The 12,599-nt window shown below is 41.1% G+C and overlaps 2 pseudogenes; both read left to right on the top strand.

Annotated features, from left to right (window-relative positions):
- LOC103752068 overlaps positions 1-9,085 on the top strand; it is a 12,497-nt pseudogene extending 3,412 nt beyond the window's left edge.
- Positions 9,086-10,630: 1,545 nt separating this feature from the next.
- Positions 10,631-12,599, top strand: part of LOC115067690 — an 8,392-nt pseudogene continuing 6,423 nt past the window's right edge.

Below are 12,599 nucleotides of genomic sequence, written 5' to 3'. Positions count from 1 at the left end.
CATACACCTCAGTAACCCCTCAGTGACCTCAAAGTCTTTGAGAGGGAACTGACACTGATTTTAACTACTCCAACAGCTATCAAATATCTGAAAGCAAATCCTGAATCCATCACTCTGGAGTCCAGCCTTGGAAGACAAAAGACAGATGAGGAGGAACCCAACAGAGGGATGCTTTTGGAAGCCCTCGTCAAGAAATTTCAATGGACTCTCATATGAACATTTGAAAATTGCCCTCTTCTGACTTTTTTCTAGTTCCCTGTCTAGAACTTGTAATGCTAATTACTCTTGCCTTTATTTCTCCTTCACATCTCCTATTCATGATTCAAAGACTTTCTTTCCCTCTTTGAGACAAGAGTTATGCAATTTGAGAGTCTTCAAGATAGACCCACTGAAAGGGTACTCCAGTTGCCTCACCCTGTGTCCCTGGGCAGCATGGAAGAAGCCAGAGAAGTTGCATCCCGATTCCCTATTGGCAATTTGGGTAACCTCTTCAGAGGATGGTGTGGTAAGAATAGGAGGTAGGAATTTGCTAGGCAGTTAGGGTAAAAAGACCCCAAAGAAAAGTAGCCAGTTTCTTGGCTAAAACTCACAATGTCCTTGGGCCTCTTATCAACATACTCTGTTCCAAAGGCCAAAAATGTTGATAATATTTGGGAGCTTTTATGTAATCCTTAGAAGATTTTTGGGTTACCTCTTCAGAGGGCAGAAATGTTAGAACAGGCAAAAGCCCCATAAAAAAATAAATCAAAGAAGAAGAAAGAGTACATGAAGTTATCAGAATAAAGTGATGAGGCGATATGGGAGGAGTTGGAGGGGAAGGAGTGGGCATGGATTTGATCAAAATACCTTATATGCATGTATGAAATTCTCAATGAATTTCTTATTTTTAAAAAGAAAGCTGTTAAACAACGTTGGATCATAAATTATCTCATTACCAAGAAAGGCAGAAAAGCCTTGTGTATTAGCCTTGTGATTATTTTTTTTTAATCACTTAAAATTTTTTTATTGAATTGTTGCGATTTTCATACAGTATAATTTAATGGTATTTAGATCCCCTCCCCCATCTTCACTGTCCCCCACTGCCCACAATCCTCTACTGCCCTCCACCCAATTCAACGTACTTCACTATATATATCATATGGCCTATAGTGTCCGATTTGTGTTCCCACATGTCCCTCAGGATGGGTCCATCTACTAGAGTCTGGTCAATCTACCAAATGTCCCATCCCTGTAAGAGACTCTTTCCCCCTTCCAGCAGCCAACAACTCCCTCAGCTGGATTGGGAATTCTTACCCACTCCCCATGGCTACACTGAGTTCCCCCCCGGGTTGGAGATTGCATGCTGTCACCATTGCTATGAGTTCATATATGCACCGGACTGTTTCTTTGTGGTTCACCCACCACCTCTACCTCTTACAATCCTCCCACCCCTCTTCTGCACTGATCCCTGAGCCTTTGAAGGTAGAAGTTTGGAACAGGTGTCCAAACTTGCAAGTCCCATCTGCAGTCTCTGTGTTTCATCTTTTGGAGCAAGACCTGTCACTGTCTTCAGTGGTTTCCAGGTGGCTGGAGGCTTGATGCTGAGCAGTTTCGCCCCCAATATCTACTTTCCATTTTTCTCCTATGGCATTGATGTAGGTCTTGGATGTGGCTTATTGTGCACTGCAACACTGACCATTACGGTGCAAGTATTTTGACAGCTGCCAGGCCTAACACTTGGTCTGACTTCAACAGGCTCAAGCATTGGCCTTTTTGTCTATGCTGCTCTGCAGAAGATGCTGAGCACTACAGCCTGGATTAGTGCCTGCTGATTGTGGGTGCTTTAGCTTTAAATATACTAGCTTGTGGCATCTGATGAGGCCCATGAAGATCTCTGAATGTCCTTTACCTGAAAAAAAAAAAAAACCCAGCTCAGAAGAATGTTCCAGATAGGTACTCCATGTACAATGAGAAAGAAAAGAACTTAGAAGAAAATATAAACATCTTGGACAAGAGTTACACTGGTGAGAATACAAGTGCTCCCTGGCTAGTGGTGATTGGAGCCAGGACAGTCCTCTTCATAAAAAACCCACCGCTGTGCCCCATGCCAAGGAGCCTGAGATGTACAGGAAGAAAGTTGTAGAACAGACATAGTTTTGTAAACAGCTTGCCAAGAGGAAGTGGCAGTTATATAAGAACTACTGGGGTGAGACTGCGTCTCTTTTTCAAAACAAAGTCTTCTCTTCACTGTTCATCGCCATCTTCCTTTTTGACATCGGAGGCTTCCCACCATTGTTACTCATGGAAGACATAGCGAGAAGCTGCAACGTGAAGGAAGAGGAGTTCGTCATGTCCCTCATCTCCATCATCGGCATCATGACGGCTGTAGGGAAACTCCTTCTGCAGATCCTGGCTGACTTTAAGTGGATTAACACTTTGTATCTCTATATAGCTGCACTGATTGTCATGGGCCTGACCCTGTGTGCAATTCTGCTTGCCAAGAGTTACATTACACTGTCGATACTTTCTGGGATCCTAGGGTTTCTTACTGGTAATTGGTCCATCGTCCCATATGTGACCACGAAAACTGTGGAAATTGACAAATTAGCCCATGCCTATGGAATATTAATATTCTTTGCTGGACTTGGAAATAGCCTTGGACCACCAATTGTCGTTGGTTCTATGACTGGACCCAGACCTATGACATCACCTTTTATTTCAGTGGCTTCTGTGTCCTGCTGGGAGGTTCCATCCTGCTGTTGGTGGTCTTACCTTGTTGGGACGCGTGCAACAAGAAACTCCCTAAGCCAATGCCAACAACTTTTTTTGTACAAAGTTTCCTCTGTTTAGAGGGATATTTAAGGGGCATTATTTTCTCCATTTTATACCATACAGCAAAAATAAATAAATAAAAAAAAGGGATGCGCATTCCGTTCTCTGCACATTGGCTAGTTGTGGGATTTTGTGTTAATCATCATCTGCTGCATAAGGAAACTGTAACATGAAGCATGAAGCACAGAGAAATGCCACATAGTGATGATCAAATTAGGAGTCCTTTATTAGTCAGTGGTCAAATTGGGTTAATGCCCAAAAGAACTCCTGACCCTAAGGAGAAGTAGGGCAGGGTTTATAAAGCTTAAAAACACATGCTGGGCATGGTGGTATGTGCTTTAACCCCAGCCCTTGGGAGGCAGAGGCAGGCAGATCTCTGTGAGATCTAGGCCAGCCTGGTCCATGTAGTGACCTCCAGGCAGGCTGGGACTAGGAAGACCCTGTTGAAAAAACAAAACAAAACATGAAACCAAACTAAACTAAACCAAACCAAACCAAACTAAATAAAAAACTGGGTTTGGAGAGGTGGCTCCGAACTTAAGAACACTTTCTGTTCTTCCAGAGGACATGGGTTCGGTTCCCAGCACCCACATGGTGGCTAGCAGGCATCTGTAACTCTTGTTCCAGGGGAGCCGATGCCCCCACAGACTTTGCATGACATGGGTGCAATTACATACATGCAGGCGAAACAGTCATAAAATAAGAATAATAAACTATTAAAAAAATCCAAAACCAAAAAAACGCAAACAAAGAACCCCCCACAATGACATCATGCCAGCTGGAGAGCCAATAACCATAGTTACATCAGATCATCATAGTTACACCAAACCAGGGTCAGGTCAGTTAACAAAGAAGTTTTCAGTTAACAAGAAGCTTCAATTTAGGAAAAAAAGTTTCTTAGTATGGCAGAAACAATGGGCTCTATGGATTAGAGGATAGCTACCAGGCTAGTTGGAAGTTTCCCAATATGGTAGAAACAATGTACCCTCTGAAACTACAGGTGCTTCTAAGCCAAATAAACCCTTTCCTCCCCAAGTTGGTGTTGGTCAGTGTTTTCATCATAAAAATATGAGAGCAAACTACAACAGTCTCCATTTGTTGCAAAAAGAAGCTTCTTTGATGAGTGCTAAGAGGTATTCTTATTTGTAAATATAAGGACGCATATTTAGAATACAAGTAAGAAATTATGTTGGTCTAGGTATGTGAAAAAAGTAGGGTTTTCTTTAGAATCTATGACCTCTACAGCCATGTGTATTTGGCTATGCTTACAGTACCACACATAAATTCCCTCCCACTGAGTAAGCCTTAATTCCATTTAGAAAGCTGTTGATTACTCCCAAGATAAAAGTGACACTACTGCACCAATAGAGATAGTTTTCAGGACCAACCATTGCTGTTTATTAGGCTTTAGAGTTGGGTAGGACCACTAATTGGTTTTCTCCCTTGATAGCTTGCATAGTATCCTCTGATACCATGAGAGCTAGTCTTCAGGAAGGAGGCTTCCAGATCAGTTCCAGCTCAACTGCTTAAGTCCTGTGTCTGAAGTATGGCCTATATTCAGAAATAGGGTCATACCTTCAAATTCTGGGAAGCAATCAAAGACTGTGGCAATAGCTTGTGTTATTTTGGGAGTCTCTTAGACAGACTGACAGTGTTTTTGTTATATAGCATTCAGCTGTATATATGCATATATATGATGTGTATCTTTCAGTAGACCTTTGAAATCATATATTCTGGTTTTTCACATTGTCTGAGTTGATTTCACTTTTCATTCCTCCTGTATAAGTCTCCCTAGTACCTCTATTTTCCCCATTTCTCCCTCGATAACACCTGTATCTTACTATCCCCATCTCCTGGGCTCCTTCTTCCCCTTCACCCCCATGGTTCCTTTCCATTTTTGGCTCCTGTGGTTACATCAGGATATATACTCACATATAGGAATTTGGAGCTAAGATCCACAAATGAGCAAGAATATACGTTGTTTATTTCTGAGTCTGTGTTACTCCACTTAGTATAACAGCTCCTAGTTCCATCCATTTACCTGAAAACTTAATGATTTCGTCTTTCATTACTGCTGAGTAGAACTCCATCGTAAAAATGAACCACATTTTCATTAGTCATTCATCAGTTTTGGGATGTTTAGCTTCTTTCCATTTCTTAGCTATTGTGAAAAGAGCAGCAACAAACATGGCTGTGCAAGTATCTCTGTAGTAGGATGAGTCCTTTGAATATATGCCAGGGGTTGGTATAACCAGATCATAGGGTAGATTTATTTTTAACTCTCTGTATTGATGTCCACAGTGGTTGCACCAGTTTACAATTCCCACCAACGATGATGAGGGTTTCTCCCTTTCTCTGCATCTATGCCAGCATTTGATGTAATTTGTTCTCTTGATCTTACTCATTCTGACTGGGGTTAGATGAAATCTTAAAGTGGTTTTGATTTGCATTTCTCTAATTGCTAAGGATGCTGAACATTTTTTAAAAAGGTGTTTCTTAGCCATTTTTATTTTTTCTCTTGAGAACTTTCTTTTCAGATTCAAAGCCATATTTTTTCTCTTTTTTTAGTTGATTTTTTTGTATATTTCATACAGAACATCTCAAACAATCTTAATCATCTTTATATCCCTGTTCCTCTTGGCACTCTCCCATAGCACCCCCCCCAAGACCATACACTCTGTCATCCTTGTTAAAGCCCACTGTGTTGTCAGTGTCCTGAGCTGTTCCCCAGTGCAAGTCTATCCACCTGAGGTTAGCATATCTATAGTCCTTTGTTTTAGGAAGATCAGCTTTTCTTCACCTAGCAGCAATCAGTTGCCAATATTTATTCAGATAAGATCGGGGTCTGCTGTTCGTTTTCCCAGTTCTGTACTGGGTTTTTGTCTTCCTGAGTTTGCATGGGACTTGTGTATGCTGACACTATTGCCATGAATCATATGAGCAGGTTCTCAGGAGCTTGTAGGACTCTGTTTCCAAATGGTCATGCACCTCCTCCCTGGCTCCGCCCCCTCTTCCGTGATGGTCCCTGAGCCTTGGGTGGCTGAAGTTTAATAAAGGAGTCCTGTCCAAGGACCAGCATTCAGCAGACTCTTGATCTCTATGCTTTGGCCATTTGTGACCTTTTGTGTCCTTGGCTGCATGAGCTAGCTTCATTATTGAGAACTGAGTGATTCATTAGTGTCCTCTTCTTTACCCCTGTTCTATGTTCCATGATCCTTAGGTATAGAGGTTGCGTTGTAGATGTGTCACTTAGGCCTGGGCAATTCATAGACAATGTCCTTGTGTGACCAGTTGTGGTACTTGGTAATAGTCTCTGACTGGTGCAAAATGAGCTTCTTTGATGCTTGGTGACTGGGATATTTATCTGTAAATATAAGGCTACATATTTGCACATAATAAGAAATCACAATAGTCTAGGGATGTGACAGGCTTGGGATTTTCTCTAAGATCTATGACCACTCCAGCCATGTGTATTTATAATACCACACTTGAGCTTCCTCCCATTGAGTGGGCTTTTAGTCCAATTAGGTAGCTATTGATTGCCCCCAAGATAAAAATGCCACTACCGCAGCAATGACATGTGCTGTGCTGGCCATTGATGTGGTTTTTTGGTCTTGAGGCTGGTGTTGGAATGTTTTAATTGGGTCATTTGTTTTCTTCTTTGTTTTTTGAATTCTTTGTATATTCTGGATATTAATTCTCTGTCAGATGAAGAGCCGGTGAAGGTTTTCTCCCATTCTGTGGGCCTCCTCTTCACTTGATTCATTGTTTCTTTTTCTGTACAGCAATTTCTTAGTTTAATGAAGTCCCATTTGTCCATTGTTGACCTTAATGCTTGAGCAACTGATTTCAGATTTAGAAAGTCCTTTCCTGCACCTATATCTTGTAGGGTACTGTTTATGTTTTCTTCTAACAGTTTCTGTATTCTAGGCTTCACGTTAAGATCTTTGATCCATTTCAAGTTGACTTTAGGGAAAAGTGATAGGTATGGGTCTAATTTCATTCTTCTATCCAATTTTGCCTGTACCATTTGTTGAAGATTCTGTCTTTCCCCCAGTGTGTATTTTTGGCAGTGTGTCAGATATCAGGTGGCTGTAATTGTGTGCACTCATGTTTGGGTCTTATCTTTTATTCTGTTGATCATTAGGTAAATTTTTGTGCCAATACCATGCTGATATGGCTAGAGTTCTACAATATAGCTCGAGGTCTGGTATATTAATCATCCTGCCATCGCTCTTTGTGTAAAATATTATTTTGGCTATCCATTTGTGTGTGTGTGTGTGTGTGTGTGTGTGTGTGTGTGTCTGTATTTCCCTATGAATTAGGATAGATTTTTCTAGTTCTGTGAAGAATGTCAAAGGAGTTTTGATTTGGATTGAATTGAATCCTTTGGTTGGATGGTCAACAAAGTCCTTGCCAATCACATACAGAACACATCAGAAAGATCATCCACCACAATCAAGTCAGCTTTATTCCAAAACAAATAACATGGGTAGTACATATGTTGATGATAGTCTATCATTGTGAACAACCAAAAGAATTACCTCAATTCAGTAGAAAAATTTCCTGAAGCCATAATTCTAGCATCCACAAGCATGAGAGATCCCTCCATCTCTTTGTGTCTTCTTTAAATATAAAATTATTTCTTGACCGCTGTTCACAATTATTTGCAATAAAGTAGATAATATACAGTTGGATAACATTCGGATACTACAAAGTTATTTTTCTGGCTGGTGTTGAACAAGTAACCCAAATACTAAAAAGAGTAAGCCTACTAGTAAGGAATGAGTCAGAGTTAAGAAAAAGCGTGCAAGTCAGTAATTTAGATTTACCATTTTTGTTCACTCATTCATGTCAGCAGTCCTAAATTGTCAACATCTCCCCACAATTACATTTCCATAAGATATGAGATATTCCATGAAGCATAGAACCTTTTAGTACATTTCAAATTTCTATAAAAGAATGGTTCACCACAGGAACTGCCACATGTCTGTTTAATTCGATTACCTAATTAAAACAAACCACTGTTTGTTTAGTGTCCTTGTCTAAGTGACAGAGTTGGGTTGGTAACAAGTCTGAAAATAAACTACTACATTTCTGTGATAATGTATATGAATTCTGATGTGACTGTTTTTAAAAATTATCCAACCTAAACTGTCCAAATAACTACACAGTCGTCTATTTAATTTGAAAGGTTATGGCTTCAGGAAAATTTTCTACTGAATTGAAGTAATTCTTTTGGTTGTTCACAATGATAGACTATCATCAACATATGTACTACCCATGTTATTTGTTTTGGAATAAAGCTGACTTGATTGTGGTGGATGATCTTTCTGAAGTGTTCTGTATGTGATTGGCAAGGACTTTGTTGAGAAATTTGCATCTCTGTTCATTAGGGATATGGATCTATAGCTTTCTTTTTTGTTACGTCTTTCCCTGGTTTTGATATTAGAGTAATGCTGACATCATAGAAAGACCTTCAGAGTTCTCCCTCTGTTTCTATCTTTTTGAATAATTTTAAAAATATTTTATTTATTTATTATTATTATTATTATTTGGTCTTTTTGAGGAGACTAGGAATGGAGGCCCCTTATTTAGCTTCAGCTATCATCTTGACATCATCCAGAGTTATTTGTGAGACCTGTTCCTGGCCAGCAAGAGTGGGCATATCTCTCCCTCAGCACTTCCCACACTGAGCTGAGCCTCCTGCTGACTGCACATTTTGGCTTGCTAGTGTTCAGCCTTCTTATAACTGTAACTTCCTACAACTTCCTGTAACTCTATCCCAGGGTTTTCTCTTGCTCTAGGGCTGTGCCAAATTAAGCTCTGACACCCTGTCTTGGATTGTACCTTTTTTCAGGCCCCAAAAGTAGCTCATATTCAAACAACAGGCTCTCTTTCAAAATGGCTCTCTTTCAAAACTTCTGCCCTCTGAGTCATACTGAGTGACTGAGTGGGACTCTTCTCCATCTCCTCAAGGAATCACATAAGAACATGGAGCTGTTTTAAAAGCTTGTGAGGGTTGTGGGGGTTTGCTCTCAAGATTGTCACTTTTCCCCAGGACACCTTTTGATCTCTTGGAGAAGTCTGCTCATCCTCTCCCTGCCAGAGAGCCCTGCTGCTGAGTCTGTGTCTGTGTTCAACCTGTTTTTTTTTTTTTTTCTTTCCATGCACTGCCTTTTTCTCTGTACTTTTCAGATATGAATTTCTGAAGCTCTTTTTCTCTTTCTCCTTTCAGAATATTGTCCATTTTCTTATTCTGTCTTTTCTTTAGAGGATAGCATGGAGACATTATATTTGGAAGTTATTTTATTCTTGTCAGGAGTGTGCTATCAAAAGACACTTACTGGGCCAACTTTGGAGATTGTTTGAAATTCTGTTTCCCTCTGTTCATAGACTGACTGTGGCTCTCACACTCTTTCCACCCCCCTCTTTCGCAATGGTTCCTGAGCCCTGGGTGGGTGAGGGTTAATACAGGAGCCCTGTCCAGGGACACACACTCTGAAATCTCTTGTTCTCTAAATCTCAGCCAGTTGTGGCCTTCTATGTGCATCACACTCTTGTATAAGGAAGGTTTGTTGGTTGAGAGTTGAGGGATGCACTAGTATTCACTTTACCAGTTGTTCTGCCATGTTCTGTGAGCTGTAAGTGTAGAGGTTCCACTGTAGATATATCACCTAGGGCTGGGCATCTCTCAGAAGTACATTCTCTGTGTGTTATCAGTTGTAGAACTCTGTAGTAACCTCCATTTGTTGCAAAACGAAGCTTCTTTGATGAATGGCATATGGTATACTTGTTTGTATATCTAAGAATCCATATTTAGCATATTCCCAGAGATATGACAGTGATGGGGTTTTCCCTAGGATCTACAACCTCTCCAGCCACATGTATTTGGCTGTAATTATATTACAGTGCCACCCACAAGTTCCCTCCCAAGGAGGCTTTAAGTCTAATTAGATAGCTGTTGGTTACTCTGCAGATAACAGTGCCACTTCTGCACCAGCAGGGGTAGTTCACTGTCCTAGTTGTTATGGTTATTAGGCTCTAAGGCAGGGTTTTAGCAACTTGCTTATTATCCTCCAGAACTTGAAAGCTAGTCTTCAGGGAGAAGCCTTCCAGGTCAGTTCCTGCTCCATTGCTCTAAGTCCTATATACAAAGTATGTCCTGTCTTCAGCAGTAGAGTCTTACCTCAAGTTCTGTGAGATAACCAAGGACTACAGCGACAGCCTGTGTTATTTTGGTAGCCTCTTGGACTACTCTGACCAGGCACCAGAAGGGAGGTTTCTCCTGTCACTGTGCTCCCTCTCATCTCTCTTCCCCCTTCCTCCATCCAACTTCCCTCCTCCCTCTGCAGTCCAAGCACCCCTGTTATCCCCACCCTTTCCACCATAACACCTGCTTCCTACCATCTCTCTCTCCTGTCCCTCCTCCTGTACCCTGATGTTCTCCTGCATGTCTCTCCCTCCTCCCTTCCCAACTGAAAACTCCCACTTTCCCCACCTTCCCCCTGGGAACGTCTATTCCTTAATTTCTCCCTTTTTGGGCTCTTTCTTTCCCATTACCTCCATGCTTCCTTTCCATTTTCCTGGCTTCTTTTGTTACATAAGGAAGAACATATGTCGCTTGCTTTTCTGAGATTGTGTTAATTCACTTAGTATAACACTCTCTAGTTCCATCCATTTACCTGCAAATTTCATCTTTTCTTACTGCTAAGTAGAACTCCACTGTGTAGGACCACATTTTCATTATCCATCTGCCAGTTGAGGAACATTTAGGTTGTTTTCATTTCTTAACTATGTAAAAAGAGCAGTGTTAAACATGGATGTACATCCTACAGCAGGTGAGTCCTTTGGGTATATGCTGAGGAGTGCTATAACTGGATCAGACGGTAAATTTGCTTTTAGTTTTTTGAGTTCTCCACACTGCTCTCCTAGTGGTTGCACGACTTTTCATTCCCACCGGCAGTGGATGAGCGTTCCCCTTTCTCTGCATCCTCGCCAGCATTTGATGTCTTTTGTTCTCTTGATCTTAGCCAGTCTGACAGGAATGAGATGGGATCTTAGAATGGTTTTTATCTGCATTTCTCTAATCACTAAGAATGGTGAACACAAGGCTTAAATATTTAAAGGAAGAGATAGAGGAAGATACCAATGTTAATCAAAATATGCATGACATTCTTCACAGAACCAGGAAAAAAAACCCTAAAATTTATATGAAATCACAAAAGACCCCATATATCCAAAGCAATCTTTGGCAAAAAGAACAGTGTGGGGGGAATCACCATACCAGATTTCAGATATTACAGCTTTATAGTCATAAAAACAGCATGGTACTGGCACAAGAATAGACATGTAGATCAATGGAACACAATAAAAGACTCAAACATGAGTACACGCAATTTCAGCCACCTGATATTTGACAAAGGTGCCAAGATCACACAATGGAGGAAAGACAGCATCTGCAATAAATGGTGCTGGCAAAATTGGATCTCCACCTGTAGAAGAATGAAATTGTACCCCTATCTTTCACCTTTCACAAATGTCAACTCCAAACGGATCAAAGACCTCAAGATGAAACCTGAAAATCTGAAACTGCTAGAAGAAAACATAGACAATACCCTGCAAGGCATAGGTGTAGGAAAGGACTTTCTAAATCAGAAATCAGTTGCTCAGGCATTAAGGTCAATAATCAACAAGTAGAACCCCATTAAGCTACAAAGCTTCTGTACAGTAAAAGAAACAACCAAGGTAGTGAAGAGGAAACCCACTGAGTGGGAGAAAATCTCCAACTGCTACACATCCAACAGTTTAATATACAGAATATACAAAGAATTCCAATGAAGAAATAAAAATGGTTAAGTAGTGACACTTTTATTTGGTGGGTAATCAACAGCTATCTAATTGCACTTAAAGCCCTCTCAATGGGAGAGAATTCCTGGGTGGCACTGTAATTATAGTCAAATATTCATTGCTGGAGAGGCCATAGATTCTAGAGAAAACCCTATATTTGTCATCTCTCTGGACAAATGAAATTTCTTACCATATGCCAAATATGGATTCTAATAGTTACAGACAAATATACCGTACACCACTCATCAAAGAAGCTTCTTTTTTGCAACAGATGGAGGCTACGGTGGCGTTTCACAGCTGGTCACACACACACACAGATAGTGCCTGTGAAATACCCAACCCTGTAACACATCTGCAATGGAACCGCTATACCTAAGGCTCAAGTAACATAGTGGAACAAGGGACAGAGAGAATACTAAATGAGTCTCTCAACTCTCATCAGTGAAGATCCCTCATGCAACGGAGGGCAATGAACACAAAGGACCACAAATTACCAAAGTGTAAAGAATAGGAGTTTGTAGAGTCTGGGTGTTGGAGGCCAAGTCTTAAGTGTACCCCTGCCCCAGTTTGGAACAACCAGGTGGCCTTGTAAAAACATGTTTTTCTTGCCCTGATTTACTACATTTTACTTCCTTATCTTGTGAAACCACCAGGGCTCATGACTGTAGTAGAAATTCCCCAGCAGGGCCTTGCCGCCTTCCACTCCCCCACCTTCTCTCCACCCTTTACCTTCCCCCACCCTCCGCTTTACTATATTAACACTGTGTGATTGCTCAATAAATGAGACTTGATCAGAATACTGTCTTGTCTCCATTTCTTCGTGCCCCCTATCTATTCATTCCTCCAGGTTCAGTCTCGGTGCCCCACGCTGTTGCTCTGCGGGTTGGGGCATCTCTGGTGCCAAATGTGGGGCTCGAGGAAGACCACCGAGAAGAACG

Source organism: Nannospalax galili, unplaced genomic scaffold, assembly GCF_000622305.1.
Source record: "Nannospalax galili isolate Female #2095 unplaced genomic scaffold, S.galili_v1.0 scaffold591, whole genome shotgun sequence".
NCBI classification, from domain to species: Eukaryota; Metazoa; Chordata; class Mammalia; order Rodentia; family Spalacidae; genus Nannospalax; species Nannospalax galili.
This window is presented reverse-complemented; position numbering and strand designations above follow the sequence as displayed.